Consider the following 16,336-nt stretch of genomic DNA (forward strand, 5'->3'; position numbering starts at 1 on the left):
TGTGTGTGTGTGTGTGTGTGTGTGTGTGTGTGAGTGTTTTTAATTCTAAAAGTTACTAGGAATAGAAATATTGCAGTTAGGCATCTCCAGTATTTCTAGGTTTTGTTAGCATGTGTGCTGGTTGGCAGGTGTGTGAGCACAGTAATGTAAGCACAGGTTTCTTCAGAATATCTTTGTAGCAATATTGAAATTGCTGATAACAATCCATACATTTGAAGGCTAGCCTGTTGCTTCAGATTGGATTATTTGATTGTTAAGATCACAATAGGAGCAAACCTATAAGTCTTTACATTTCACAGTGTTCTTTTTATAAATTAATTTTAAAGTATGAGATATATTTTGTGTTAAAGAAGTTTAACATAGACACATGTGTAAATATATATATATGTTTTTAATACCCGTTAACACCTGCATTGATATTTTCCTAGTCCTAATGGCAGCAGAGGTCTTTATGTTGTACATTTTACAGAATATATTTTGGTCTGTTTCTTCAGCAGCGGTGCATATTGAATTCTGCTCTCTTGGGTGATGTCAGCTATATGTATGGGCTGTTGCAAGTGTCAGAATGTGCCTGCACAGCGTTTTCAGACTGGGTTCATGTTTTGTAGTGCATGTTGATTCCGATGATGTGTTACTGACATTATGGTTCTTTGCATGGTTAAAGATATACGGTCCTTCAGTAGTTACTCTCTAAATATCAGCATGTAGACGCAGTCGCTTAATGCAGTGAATAACAGTGATATGCAACAGAATGCCATCGATTATACACGTTAAAATATATCTTTGTATCAGCAGTCAAAGAGGTAAGCATCAAGTTAACTAACTGAGCTGATATGAGAGATGTCAATGGAAAAACATAGTTATACAATACATAGTTATACAATGCATAGTTATACAATACCCATATCAATGAAGTTAGTTTGGACTTACAGTCTTCTTGTTGAGCCAGAAGGGTATAATAAAAGTATTGGTATTATAAGAAGCATCTGCTTGTTGCTATTGAAATACAGTACAGGAAGGAGATCAATGCTCTTAAGAGGTACAGTAGCACACGCTGAATAATGTTTAATCTTCTATTTATCTCGATGATATCACGAGGGATGACATCATACGAGGAATGCGATCTGTGCTGCTTCCTAGCATCTGTCAACCACAGGTTATAAAAAGCTTATTTTCACATCTTTTCGTAATTTGCATATATACAGTAGTGAAGGAACAAACGTCGCTTGTACATCTTTACAGTATACCTCTTAATTGGAAACAGATAAACATAAAACGGTTGCTACTGTTGGTGTGCTTCTTACCCACAAGGAATTAAAGCATGAACACAAAACGGCATTCAGAACAATCCCTATACTTTATAATGTAGGGTCTTTTAGAGTTAGTGTATTCCCAGGCTGAATCAGTATTTAGAATAAAAAGAAACGACTAAGAAGTGGTTTTATGATTGATCTTTATTTAGTACCGAAACCTCCAAGCTCCAGGGTTTCTGTATCCTTCTCTGCGATTTATACACAGTATGCATTTTCATTTCTCTCTCGAACATCTTCCAGACTTTTGTTGTGCTTTCATAAGAACTATAACAAAAACATGTCTAAGATTCTCCAGGGCAATTTAAAGATGACTTAGAGTCTGAGAGCAACAACTGAGTAAAATCCCAACGCCCCGCCAAAAACTGGTTTCCTTCACTGAATAAAAACAGAAGGAAAATGAATGGCTTTGTGTTGGTTCTGATTCCTGTCATCTTTACTTTAGCTCAGGATCATGGGGTCTGTTAGAAAGGAAGCTGAGCATGAACTGTAAAGAGGAACAGTTTGTAGGCTGACTCTGACAGAAGACACAGCTGGATAGCCGGTTAATTAGATGACACAAACTCTGAGATTTGATTTAGGCTGCTGTCAGAATTACTTTTTACCCTGGGTTCTGTTGACGTGTTTGTCTGGAGATTGAACAGGTTTCAACCTGCTGCTAGACTGCTCAGTTTTGATTCCCTCTCCTTTTGGAATTCTCATATCACGTGTATTTATACATGTAAATTTTGAAATGGGGGGGTGAACTCGTCTGTTAAAACGAGTAATGCAGTTTTCCGTCGTGACATACCACCTGTGATTCACAAAAGTTGCCTGTTAAAATGAAAGAAAGTAACTCTAAAGTAACTCTCATGGCATGCTGTAGTTTGCAGTACAATGTAGTTTGCAATGTTTGTATTAATGCTCTGAGATGAATCCAGCCATTCTAACTGCTGTCTGAATCAAACTCTTGTCTTTGCGATCTAATCAATTTTATTTATCATTTTATATCTCTTCTATAGAGGATATAGACAGGTAGAAGAGATAAATAAAAATGAGTGTACCATGAATGTAAGCAGATTGACCATGAGCCCTAAGAAGCCCAGAATAGTGTGTGAAAGCACGAGTCCTTGTTGCTTAGAAACCTGTACATCTGCTGTATTTGATAGCATGCATACTGTACTGTAAAAGCCCAAGGAACCCACCCAAAAACCGCACCATTATAGCGTTCTTGTAAATGCACAAAACATTAGGATATCTTTGGCTTTTATTCTGCTCTTCAGTACACTTTAGAAGAATACAGTGTTTTATCACTTGTACATGATAAGGATGTGGTAGATTTGTGGTGTACAGTGCCAGCTGAATGTTGAGCAGATAGAATTTCAAAGTACAGGATTATTGTATAGCACTATGGGATTATCTTGAATGCTGAAAAATAAAACAAGTATTATACCAAGTATACCAAGTTAGGCAAGTACAAATTGCTGCTTCAGTATGGTTTATGGTAAGTGTGCTCTCATTGTCCTACTGGGAGGACCCTATAATATACAGTATGCTGCTGCAATGGTATGATCAGCCTTTGATAGGATGGTACCATTTTATTATTTTGACATACCAATGATATCACAATGGTATGAACCAGAGTACATTAGTAATACATTCCAGAATCTTCAGGTCCACTGTGCAGTTCCTTATGTAATTTTACCACAGTCACTTTGCACAGTAATTTAGCAGTTCTGGTATGTTTTTCCATGGTTATATTATGCATTTGCCAGTGTTAATCCATGCTTTACCACACTTTTCACAAAGACTGTGCTATCTCATCGCCATTTATCCTTTCAAGACTGACCTGACCGGAGAGCTTTGATCAGATAAGTACTTGTTACTTCTATCTGCTATATATTTCACATTTATTGTATTTTTACACACATTGTATGTGATATTAATATTATCGCTGTAATAGTTTTTACTAATTATGCATATTTTATGCATTACAGCCTGTTGCTTGTTACTTCCCATGGTCAAGCCCTGTCTAAGCAGCAGCTGTCCAAGTGGATAACAGATTATATGATGTTAAATAAAAGATCCAAGTTATGTTCATATAGTTTTTTTTTTTGTTTTTTATTATGTCTAAATCCTAAAATTCGAGGTGATGCAAAACATTTGTCCATAGCTGTACACTGCTTTTTGCAAGTAATATGGATTAATATAATAAAGTAACGCCTTCAGCCCTGTTACAAACTTTCTTTTAACAAGGATGGAAGTTATAATGCCACTCTGAATGAAAGTATTGATTTGGCAAACATTAAAAATTATTTGGAAGAAATGTGGGGCTTCATTAAAGCCATCAGACCTTGGTAGCAGTGTCCAAGTGCATCTCATCTGCTTTGGCTGTATTCAGTGATCTATAATACATTGCAAGAATTATAACAAGGAGGATTTATTTAGACTTTGCATTGTGACACATTTTACACACTTAAACTGGTATACAGCAGAACAGAATTATATTGACTAATAAATACAACACAGAAGACATTTAATTTATGAATTATTTTTATAATCCAGCTATTGATCGTACCTATTGGAGCAGACTGGTTTGAAAATACTAACAGTCCCAAAGACATTGACTGGGAGGTGTTTGTCGCATAAAACAGTCAAATACTTTTAATGAGCTGCAAAATGTATGCATTAGATATAGTATGTCAGGGTTGACAGTAGATGACCTTGAAAAGGATTTCATTGGAGCTATTTTTGTAACCGCTTGATAAGATGGGTCTCTGCATACTTAAAAGTAGTGTCCCATACAGGTTTAAAATATGATTATATGATTTAAAAGTGTAAGTGAGCTTGCATATGACATTCACACTCTGCTACAGTATGTTGTTATGAATGTCATCCAAGGAAGTCTACATCATAAAAAAAAATAAAGAGAAATCTTATTATGCACCCCAGTTATTCCCAGTGCTACTGTCTCATAAATTCATTAAAAGGGTAACTGCAGATTTTCATTGTTGTGGAGACTTCTTGACAAAATCATAATGGTACTCTTCACTTTTACCTGTGACTCAAGGTAATGTTGCATTCATACTTTGTACACAACTGTGTTCTTTGATTCGATCATGGTTTGTACTAGAAACATTAACCAGTCTCTGTAATGTCATAGATAGGCTATAGGAACACTGCTTGCTAATTGTGTTAGTGATCTTGACCCTGACTATGACTGCCATATTGAGATCATGCAACTTTAGTTTTCTGCTGTATAGACACATGACACTTTGAGTTACTGTCTTCATATTTTGTACAAAGCTGTATTCTATGCTTTTCTCCACATTAAATTTTGACCTCTGGCCATACATGGCATAGACCACACTCCTTTAGTTGGTGGCTCTATGACAGGATTCAACTCCCCTTTTTTTAATTAATTTAACCAATCTGTCAACCATGTTGTTGAAAGACTATTGTTTTCAGCGAGTATTTAAAAAAAAAAACGATGGTGCAGAAATCTATGCTAAACTAGGCCACAGGATTCCAATATCCGTGACTTGAGCTCTTGTTCAATTATTTAATGTATCCAAAATAATCAAGTTAATGGAGGAAGCATAACTGCTATCTGTCAAGGAGCCAAAACTAAATGCTTTTTTCTTTTTGTTTTTTATATTGACTTGGGCACAGCTGACTTGCTTTTTTATTTAATCGACCCTCGTGAAGAGTCGTTTATACACAGCACTGGAGCATTTATAAATGTGGGTTCTGAATTCAAATACATTTCATGCTTTGTGTAGTCCGCGGTTTGCATGCATTGTAGGGCGCCTGGTCTCTGAAGAGTGCAGTTTTTATAAAGGACTTTTCCTGTCACTTTAACTGTTTTAATGCCTAATTGTGTACATTCAGCTGCTTACACACTCATGGGATATGTCTTCCTTGAGTGTGGATGTAGAGAGACCCTTGTGCATACTGTACTGTCTGTCAGTTTCTTTGAGAAATGGTCATTGTATGGGTATGCATGAGTTCTTAAGAATCTTGACCTTGTTGACCTCGTATTCATGGAGTCCAATTAGAGAAACAGAAATGCAAATATCTGGGGCGAGAAAGTCACGCTGACCCAGCAAGCTGTTGCTGTATACAGAGCTGTGAGGCAGGGCAGGGCAGGGCAGTGTAGAACGTGTTCTTCTGCTGTCATTGCAGTAACCACTGTAGCAGTGTGGCGTGTCTTTTTGAGAAAGCAATTCCGTAAGACATTGCTAAAAACAAATTGTTCAAAATCACCTAGAATTATAAAGCAGTAGCTGAAACTTTGTTCTGCTTTAATATCCAGTCTCGCATTTATGATAACATTGGATCCGTTTAATTGAATAACTACCATATACAGTATTAAATCAACCCACATTCATTATACTAAGTGGATTGTGTTTACTGTAAATACTGAAATCCTGCTACATTTGCTTTTACAGTAAAGTAGACAAGTAGACTTGAGCCAAATCTTTCTGGCATGCTTATTGGGCTTACAGGGTGGGTGGTATGGTTATTTCAAGGACTGTATTAAAAGCGATTATTATCAGACACTTTATAAGATCCAATGGAAAGTAACCATTGGTAGGCGATTGCATTCTGTATAGTGTGTATCAGGGAGGAGGGCTCTTACGCATACTGTATTATCTACAGTAAAAAAGAAAAAAAAGTCCCTGAACTTGAAACTTTAATGCTTTAAATCGGACTTGTAACAGCCCCCATTGTATCTGAAGAAACAAAACAGGCCAGTGTGCTAGCCTTCCCTCTGGATATGAAGAGTGACATTTTTGGCAATCGGCAATGAAAATGTTGCCTTTTGAGGCCTGCGGACGCGGCATGCCTGGATGCCTGATAACAATAAACAAATACTAAATATTAAATATGAATTTGTGTTAGTTGTGCACATGAGACAGAGGCTTTTACTTTGAGTGAAGATGCACTATGCAGTGGAGTATGTCATCTTTCTAAATTCAGTAACCTGGAGATTCATCATGAATCAGCTTTCTCTCTGCATAGCTTAGTGTGTGGTGTAACTGATTAGAATAACAGGTTTTTCCTTGACTTAACACTGTTCTTATAATTTACTGAACCTAATTTTGCATAATTTTCAGATTCCAGTAGTGTCTGGGATAATCTATTGTAAAACTTTTATTTTCTCATGCAGAGATGCATCTGTATTTTTCAGGGATGGAAATAAGACTCCTATTACATAGCAGTTTCACCTATTCCAGGTTTTAATATGAGCTTGATTAGCACCAGTGTGTAGGTAACAAGCTATTGAACATACTGTGCACATATGTATTAAAAATGCTCATCCAGTTGTGATGAAACTCGGTACATAAGCTGGAAAACCTGTATTTGAATTGCATCCCAATGGTATTTTTCACTGCCTCCCTCCAAATTGTTCACTGTCTTTGTAGATTAGCCACTTCAAGTAATTAACTAATTAATATGATATTTCTTCTCGCTGATCAAATGAGCCAACATGAGACATGTACCCTTTGAATCTACTTTCCTTGTCTGTCTTTATAGAAAATAACAGGTTGTTTGAGGACACTTTACATCTCTTGCTGTCTGTTCAGCAATAGAACCAGCTGAGGATAGTGTCAAACCAGACTAGTTTGTCACTCAGTATAGAGTAGCTAAACTGATTAATTGCTGACTTTTGAGACTTTTGACAACCCTCTAACTCAGCACGCTGAAGTATTTGTGCCAACAGACACAGTATCTGACCTTGGCCTTCCTCTTGTCATGCTCTGCCTCTTTGCCTTGATTCCTTATGCAGAACTCCAAATGGCAATTGTTCAGGTGATTAATAAACCACTGGGATTGCTGTCTGACCATATAGCATTTCCTTGTAAATACATGCAGTGTCAGCAGGATTCAGGACAACAGGTGAATACAACCCCCCCCCGTGCCAGTGTGTTGTCACAGGAACAGGGACTAATATACTGTGACTGTGTCTCTAGGCTCAGCGGCTCTCAGACTCCCAGAATGATGAAGCAGGTGTCTTCTGCAGTTAAAAATGACAAGGAAGTCTTCAGGTCTTTTATCAAAGCAACCCTAAGTGTCTCACCTCCACCCACAGTTGTGGTAAAGTGTTCAGCCCTAGTCATTCCAAGCTTTCGCTTTTGTGAGCTTCTTCAAGGGGGAAGTAAATTATAAGAGATACTGTAAGTTGTTTACAAAATAGAAACAGAACAGTATCATAAGAAGGTAACAAGCTAGATTCAATAGAACTGATTAGTGGCACCTGTATTAAATGCAGATTTTGATTACATTTTTTGTTACAAGGATGGAAACATTGGGTTTTTGGTGTTTTAAAAATACTAAAAGCAGCTTAATAAATTAAATGACAAACGTTTCAACTAGAAGTTTTTTTCTCAATGTCATTGAATAGGACAGGCATCTGCAAGCCATTTATAAGTTGTATAAAAACCACTATCAGACCGAATAAAAATTAAGACACATGTTTAAATTATTACTAATCATTCTGTATCTGAAATTATGTTATTGCTTGATAATGAAATACTGAGGTATTTATCGCATTAGGTAGAGACACATCCTCAGTTTCCACTGTAATTGTGTTGTGTCAGTAAAGCAGGATGTCTTAACCATAGAAGGTCAATCTGTTGTAGTCCATGTTGGAAGGGTTGCTATGACTTGAGAAGCCATTGATATAATGCATTATATCTGTAGTGTGCACTTTGTTTAAATGACTACTGTGATATTGATACTGTGTTCTTTGGTACAAATGTAATTATTGGTTAAAGTCAGCAGTGTGGAGTAGTGGTTAGGGCTCTGGACTCTTGACCGGAGGGCCGTGGGTTCAATCCCAGGTGGGGGACACTGCTGCTGTAACCTTCAGCAAGGTACTTTACCTAGATTGCTCCAGTAAAAACCCAACTGTATAAATGGGTAATTGTATGTAAAGTAATGTAATTGTATGTAAAAATAATGTGATATCTTACAATTGTAACAATTGTACGTCACCCTGGATAAGGGCATCTGCTAAGAAATAAATAATAATAAAGTATTAACAGGACAGGCAGAACAGTTGGAAAAGGTCACCAAGTCAATGTATTTAATAGCGTGGAATGTGTGAAATTAACTCTGAATGTAAAATGTTGTACTAAAACTTATTTAGTATTCATAGGGTTGGGTATACATTCCTGACTGCAACCTTAAGCGTTTCTTTATCACAGTGTAGGAGGTTTTGGACGTCTTGATCCTCCTCATGCCTTGTGGCATATAATACCTCTACATCAGACAGGCCTGGGCTCCCCTCGTTGTAGTTCCCCATGTGGGATTAAACTCCTCCAACTCGGCCTCAGTGGTTCTGCGCCATGTTCTTGTTGGTCTCCCCCTCTTTCCTCGTCCTTCTGGTGTCCCCTTACTGTACCTCATGGCGGTTTGTATAATTTCATGTGCTTCCTGAGGACTTGCCATGCCGCTCTTAATTTTAACAACGATGGATTCTATGTTTTCTTGTCCTGATTTTTCATGTCGCTCAGCGCAGAGTTTTTGTTTGAAAATCTGCATGATCTTTTGTAGGCGTCCGATAAGAAGATTTGCCATTATTTAGGTTGTTATCTGTCATTTACCAGCATACAGCACTACTGCAAAGAAAACAACTTTGATATATTCTTGGCTTGGTGTACCTGCTATAGACTGTTGATTTCCATGCTGGTCTTAGTTTGATGAAGGCAGTTCTTCCTCGTCCTATACTGGCTTTTGGACATGTGCTTCGTCAAGTACAGAAGGCATGAGCAGGACTGCAGGGATTGGAAAGTGACCAGCATCCGATAGCCTTTGTCAGCAACCTGGAGTATAAGAGTATCAAAGGACTACACGTAAATATTCATATTAGTTTAGCATTGTACAGTGTCTCAGTACAGAAACAAAAAACATTTAGGCTTTACAGTGCTTATAACAAGTGCACTTCAACATGTACTGTCATTTCCGTTTAGAAATGAGTAACAAATAAAGGTCCTGGAGATTTGCTGCGCATATGTATTATTCTCAAGGACATTCTGGAAGTCTTGCAGCAGCCAATCACACTAGTGACAAGTTATGCATGCAGTTCAGTAACTAAAGAGATTAAAAAACAAACAGATGAAATGTGGTTACATTATTTATAAGATGATTTCTGTGATGCAAAGTCTCCATTAAGAAAATTATATTGTGTAGCATTTTAGAAGAGTACCCATAACTGTGTTACAGTCTGCTCTGACAGAGTATGTGTAACTTCATAGAATAGAGTCCTGTGAAAAGAAGTTTGCCATTAACGCTACTGTTTACTCTTACTGTCCCTTAAACACTTAAAATGCCACAATCTATTAGCACTTTAATGTTGAAGGACTTTATGATATTCAACATACATCTCCTCACATCTTTCATGTATAATATCATTTGAGCTAGCACACAGTTTCTATGGAAGAGGAGCAGCACGGATTCCTGAACAGACTGCAGACTTTGTACTCTCTCAGTTGTTAAGATTGAGCCCAATATTGCTGGTATTGGAAATGAATATATTGCTGTTTTTATGCTGTTAAGCTTTTGAAATGTTATACAATTTTAGTGAATCTCTTCAGTTTGATTGTAGCAGCTGCCCAGGGAGAAATGCAGTGGGAGCTACATGTTATACATAATTAACATAAGGTTTGGCACATGACAAGGAGATGTATACATTGGTGGTTAACTGGTTTATTAAATTAAACCAATGTTTTTATTTTTGATCTATCACGCTTTTGCTCAAATAATAGGGTTTACAGCATGCTGTAAATGGGCTATGTGGGTTATTCAAGGTTATTCAAGGATAAAGGACTGAGATGAAAACAATTAGCACTAAAGCTGCATACTCTGCTTGACACTTTAAATTGAAATAGAAATAAATGAGTGAAGTTACCTTCAAAAGCCTGTAAGTACCTCCACTGTTTGTTTTCAAACACACTTTACCTTGACAAACGTATGTTAAACATACCGATACGCTGGGAAGTTGGCTCTTTTTAGCAAAACCGTATACTGGATAGTAAATATGACTTTATATACAATAAAGCCATAAATATTTGCGAGCCTTTTATTATGCATTTGAAAAAAAAACATTTTTGGCATGAATATCTTCGTGCTGTACATATATATAATGAAGTAATATACTACTACCAGTGCATCAGGTCGCCGACAAATCTGGTGCAAAAAAAGTTTTATGGGTGTGATTTGCCAAATGTTTTGGTCATAAATGTTTATGGCTTTACAATATTTTGTTTAAATACAGCTGATACAGCATAAGTAAATAACTAAACAACATCAATAAATAACTGAAACTGTTTTTAAAGTTCATACAAGTTATTTTCTTTCTTTGTAGTGTGTTTTGTAATTCATTTTCTGTTAAGTCACAGAATCGCCGTTCAGCAGTTTTTTCATTCAGCCATTTTATCTTGTTGGAGTGGAGGGTGTTCCTTTAAAAAGGGGCGGGACTGACAGTGATGTGAACCAATCACGTGACAGATGGAAACTATTGCGCGGTGGTCTAAGGATGTTAGGGCAGTAGTTCAATCTATTTTTAGCATAGCAAGAAAACCCTTATTCTCTGCCGGTGATCATTGGGATGTCCATAATGTCCCAGCGATGGATTTGAACTCCGTATTTCACCAATAGAGCAATCACGATTTGTCAATAAAACAAGCAGTGCAGGCATGTTTTTAAAGCATGGTAGAGGATGCAGTGAAGTGATTACATCACATGGAGCAGAGATTCCTTGAAGAGTAGAGATTCCAAGCAATCTGAGGACATTCTTTAAATTATACTACCAGAAATATACACGTGAAAATACAGTTTTGCTCGAAAATGTGTTTCTTTCAAAACTGCACATTTGACACCTTCTGTGTATAGTGAATGGAAGTGCAGGACAGGTAACATTTATGGAATGTTAGCTACATACTCTTTAAACAGACAATGACAAATCACACTCTTCAGAATGCTTTCTTGTTGGTCAACAAAGTGAGGCAGCATGCTGTAGCGTGTACTGTAGCACTGCTGCATTGCCTGAAGATGCAATACAGTTATGCTCAGCAATGTGGCTACTGCAGGCTGCAGGGGAGACCTGCAGAAGAGCAATCTGCATTATACAGCAGCCATTGAAACCTATAAAAGGCAGCCGAAAAACAAACAAGTATAGTGTGCATTCAAAGAGCTAAAGAGGCACAGGAAACTGCAGTACCTTCACTACCTTATTTGGTCCCTTACTGGTATAACATGCAGTCTCATTACCCTATTTGGTCCTATTGTTTAAAGTGGAGCAGTATCATTTTCCTTGTGTGATTACATCAAGCATGGTGCCTGTTAGACTGCCTTCTTTCTTTTTCTGCAGGATGCAGTATTACACGAAGCAGACAGCATGACTGCCATACAGGATTAACACTTGAACCTCAACAAAGATGTGACTCTGCATTGTAAGCAGCCACTTACAGTATGCAAAGATTTTGACATCCCATTGGTACATTATGGCTTGCCATACATACCCAGTGACGCGTCTGGTAAAGCTGCAGATAGGTTCAGTTTTGATTATTTACACATTCTAAGATGTCAAGTACAAAACGACAAGCGGTTTTGACTGCTTTGTTATTTTTGGTAAACAGAAATCAGCATTTGTGCCAGATAAAGGAGTATACCTTTCAATTCTCCACTTACTGTAACTTAAACCCTATTAGGTGGCTGCGGATAGCTATACAGGGGGCAGTTTGTTTTGAATCTTCTTTCTGCTGTATCTTCTGCACACGTATTAGCAGTGTGCCTTGCCACAGCAGGATCAAGTCTATTATCATGGAACAGTACTGCTGTGTACTGTACCGGTACAGAACAGGACAAGGCTTGACTTAAAATGAGGCGCAGGTATAAAGAATTGCAAGGTTCAGTTTGAACAAGGTATGCCTTTTGCAAACTTACTGTCAAGTCAGGATTACATCCCATCTGTCTACATGCATGTGCTGCATGTCTATATAACGTAGCTGCATATCCAGGTAGTCGGCATGTTTTTGGGGTGAGGGGGTCAGTTGGACATTTTCTTTTTTGTGGTGTTTGCTAGCATAGTCCCGATGCCAGAGGTTCAGCTGATGAGTGGGCTGAGTTCTGGCAATTGATTGCTGTTAAACTAGTTTTAGCCGCCCAGTAGAGTTTTGTTCCCTGTGGCATTAATTATGTTTCTCAACAATTTATATTCAGGACTGAGTGGCTAATCAGATTTGACTGACCTCCATATGGGCATGCCAAGCTGACCCTATCAGATATATTGAATATGTGTCACCAGAGGGCTCCACTTCATTTCAGGGTTGATGTGCTGACATCATCTGTATCCAGGCACTGTAAAACAATATAGACCACAGAGATAACAGGATAGCATGAGAAGGGGAGTGGTACAGAACTGGGAGTGTAGCTAAAAACTCTGCCACTGAGCTTTCTTGACTTTTTTGGCATGCGTAAATTAGAGGTTGATGGAAAAGTAAATGAAGGGTGAATGAAAACGAGATTCTGGCACACGTTGTATGTTAGCAGTTAGTTCAAAAAGAGACCCAGTAGAAAGATAAGCTAACAAAGGTTTCAGAGCCAAGCACAGGAAAGGCTGAATTTTCTTTTTCTTGTTTCTCTGGGAATGAGCAAAAATAAAGCGTGAAGTAAAGATGAGTTACATTCTAGTGAACAATGTTTTAAATGAGACGCATCACCGGGGAAGTGTCCCCAACTTCTTGCCTCCACCGTGTAAAGAAAGTCTGCAGGCTAAGCGCTATCAGAAGAGGTTTTCGGTGGACGAGAGCAAGCTCAGGTCATTAGACTCTGGCCCACTCAAGTGGCCCTCGCTTGTCACTGTATGGAAATGGAAGCAGAGTTTAGCTGAACGAATCCTGAGAAAACGCAGGGGCAGTCTAAACTGCTTTCAGGTAAGATGCACTGCAGTAGCTGATCTCTGGTGGTTACAAATACTGTATCATGTGTATATTATTATTATTATTATTATTATTATTATTATTATTTGTAGTAGTAGTAGTCGTAGTAGTAGTACTAGTAGTATTATACAATGTATTAAAAAAAAGAGTAACTGTTTTAATTCACTATATTCAAGGAACATTTTTCAGAGACCATTGTCAATGAATGGGCTCTTGATTTTACAGTAAAGTCCGAGGCATATTTACTTCATTCAGCTACAATGCTACGTTCGCACTGTGAGGGACCCTCCAACCACGTACACTGATTCAGTGGTAGCATTGCCAGTCTTCACTCTCTTGCGTTACAAATTGCTTAGATTTATGCTGTCTTTTATTTTTAAATTGATCCAACGTACAGCATTTCCTTTTAAAAATGAGTTTACATTGAGTAACGGCATATGAAGATACCCTAGTATCAGTATCGGTATGCTACACGAAACACAAAGTGCATTTATACAAACAACGATGAAAACAGCGGCAGCGTCATGAGCTTAAAATGTGATATATCATGCATGACTGTTAGATTTTAACTGCATGTTTTTTGCATTTTGTGCTTCAGTTTATTTTTACGTGTTATACTTTTAAAAAAGAAGCAGTAAATAATGCATCTCAATTGACATTGGCTGCCCTGATATTGGATTGTGTCCAATAAACTAAACAATGTGTTTTGCATGTAGATGCTTTATTTGAAAGTGTGTGTGGTTTCAAGGCACACACCATTCATTTCACGCAGGACAGAGATTGTGAACTATCTGTACTGTGTGTCCTGTGGCAACGAAGTGTGACATGCAAGTTTTTGGAATGTGGTTTTGTGAAACTGACATCACACATTGCCTTTGAAACTTGTAAAAGTGCCAGATATGAACAGCAGAGAAAACACTGCTGCCTTTTACATTTCACAAATGAAGTGAGAATGGAAATTTTACTGCAAAAAAAAAAAATGCAGGTAGAAGATGAAGAGACCTAAATACATTACCTTGGAGGAGACTGGATGCCACTAAATTATGTATAGATTCTGCATGGTTATCAAAGCAGAAACCAATCTTCTACAATATAGAAGTTATATATAGCTATGGCCAAAAGTTTTGCATCACCTTGAATTTTCGGATTGAGACGTAATTGAAAAAAAAAAAAAAAACAGATGAACCAAATTTAGATCTTTTATTTAATTGTAATCCAAGAAACTGCAAAATAATATTGTACAAGCCATAATAGTAGTACAGTATTTCATGTTAGATTTCAAAATGTCACTTTTTGTCAGTTTTCCATTAAGTACATGGAAAACAACAAAGCGGTGTGTAATTCAATATGTTAACGTAACATTATTCAGCAGGTTTCATTTGACTTTATGAAGCAAAATGAGTTAATGCTATAGATTGATGCAAAACGTTTGGCCATAACCGTACTGTACATATCCCAATAATATGTTCTATAGATATGTGTTACTTCTAATTCTAATGAATAGTATATCCTACCTACAAAAGTGTGATCATCAGATTCTGTTGAGGAGACTGCCCTGGAAATCATCTATGATTCAGTGTTGTGTTAAGATTTTTTTTCCATGGATCCAGTAATGCAGGATACCAAGTATTTCATCTTCAGATGAATACTTCCCAATGTACAGTGTTGTTTATTATCCAGTTTTCCAATGTGTTCCCAGCAGTATTATTGTGATCATGACATTCGCTTCTAGCAGAGTCAGTCTACTGTACACAACAGCTTTGTGTGCAACAGAGGGGCCTCGTGCAATGTAGCATGTCTCATAGGGTTGGAATGGGAGACAGAGAGACAATGAGTATGTATCTGGAGTAGCATAAACAAAAGTGACAGGCAGCGTCTGCATTTGAATCCAAAGCCCCTTGCTTACCATGCAGCATAAGCAAGAAGCTAAAGTTCAAATCCTGGCTCTACTGGCCACTTTCCAAAGCCTGGAATTCTATTGACATCTCCAGCTAGAAATGTATACAGAGCTGTGTAAAGTGGCTGTAGGAAAGTGGCCCTGCTGTGTGCATACATATGGATGAGCTCCTGTTAACTAACGTTTGCTGTAGGCAACCCTGTGCGCCGTGCCTTACTCAGTGCCAATTGTGTACAGTACTGGTAATACTGCATAATATACCGGTAATGTTGCAGAGTTCCTTATTAGTATTCTACAGTATTTGATTTGTATGGCACCTTTCACAGACAGTCATCCAGACGAGATCAAATGATCACTAGTAGTCCAAGAATATGGTGAATAATTAGCATACAATTTTGGAACAGCAAACAGACTGGATTTCAGGGATTTCAAAGAGAAATCCGAGGCGTGACACCATATTGTAAATACTCTTATAAAGGTATGAAGTGTACTAAAGTGTAGTGAAGCATGACGCATTTCAAACCCACTGTAAAACATCTGCCTAAACAAAATAAATAAATAAATAAATAACTATATGGACATAATTTAGATATTTTATTTAACTTCATGTAATCAAATAAACTACAAAAGTCGCAAAAGTCTATCGGAAGCCATAATAGTAGTACAGTATTTCATGTTAGATTTCAAAATGTTCATTTTTTTTTTCGTTAAGCATATGGACAACTACAAAGCGGTATTTAATTTAATATGTTAATGTAACTTTATTCAGCAGGTTTCATTCGACTTCATGAAGCAAAATTAGTTCATTCTATAGGGTGATGCAAAACGTTTGGCCATAGCTATATAACAGTATAGTCAAAATGCAGTTTGAGCTGTGCTGTATTTTATGTAGTATATGAATTAGCCATGTTTATTGATTTATTAACCTGAATAATACTGTGATTTGTCCAGCGATGTGCAGCTTTTTGGCAACTCTCACGCAGATTGAAACTCCCAGAAACGTTCCAAGTGACCCATAATCAGGTATCTCCTCTTCATTCACACCGGCGAGGACCTGAAGACCAGCGCTGTAATTAAACATGGCAACATGTATTCCAGAAACATAAATCACGCTTTCAAAATTGTTCACAGGAGGCGCTCACAAACCCACATACTTTAGTAACTAATTACGTAAGCCCTGTGATCAAGTTTTTATACACTGC

At 37.5% G+C, this 16,336-nt stretch overlaps 1 protein-coding gene across 33 annotated transcripts in view; it reads left to right on the top strand.

The window, feature by feature from the left end:
- The window catches only part of LOC117407165 (disks large homolog 2), a 248,309-nt gene that overhangs the window by 110,758 nt on the left and 121,215 nt on the right, over positions 1–16,336 (top strand). The window lies entirely within an intron of this gene.

This window comes from Acipenser ruthenus, chromosome 9, assembly GCF_902713425.1.
Source record: "Acipenser ruthenus chromosome 9, fAciRut3.2 maternal haplotype, whole genome shotgun sequence".
NCBI lineage: Eukaryota > Metazoa > Chordata > Actinopteri > Acipenseriformes > Acipenseridae > Acipenser > Acipenser ruthenus.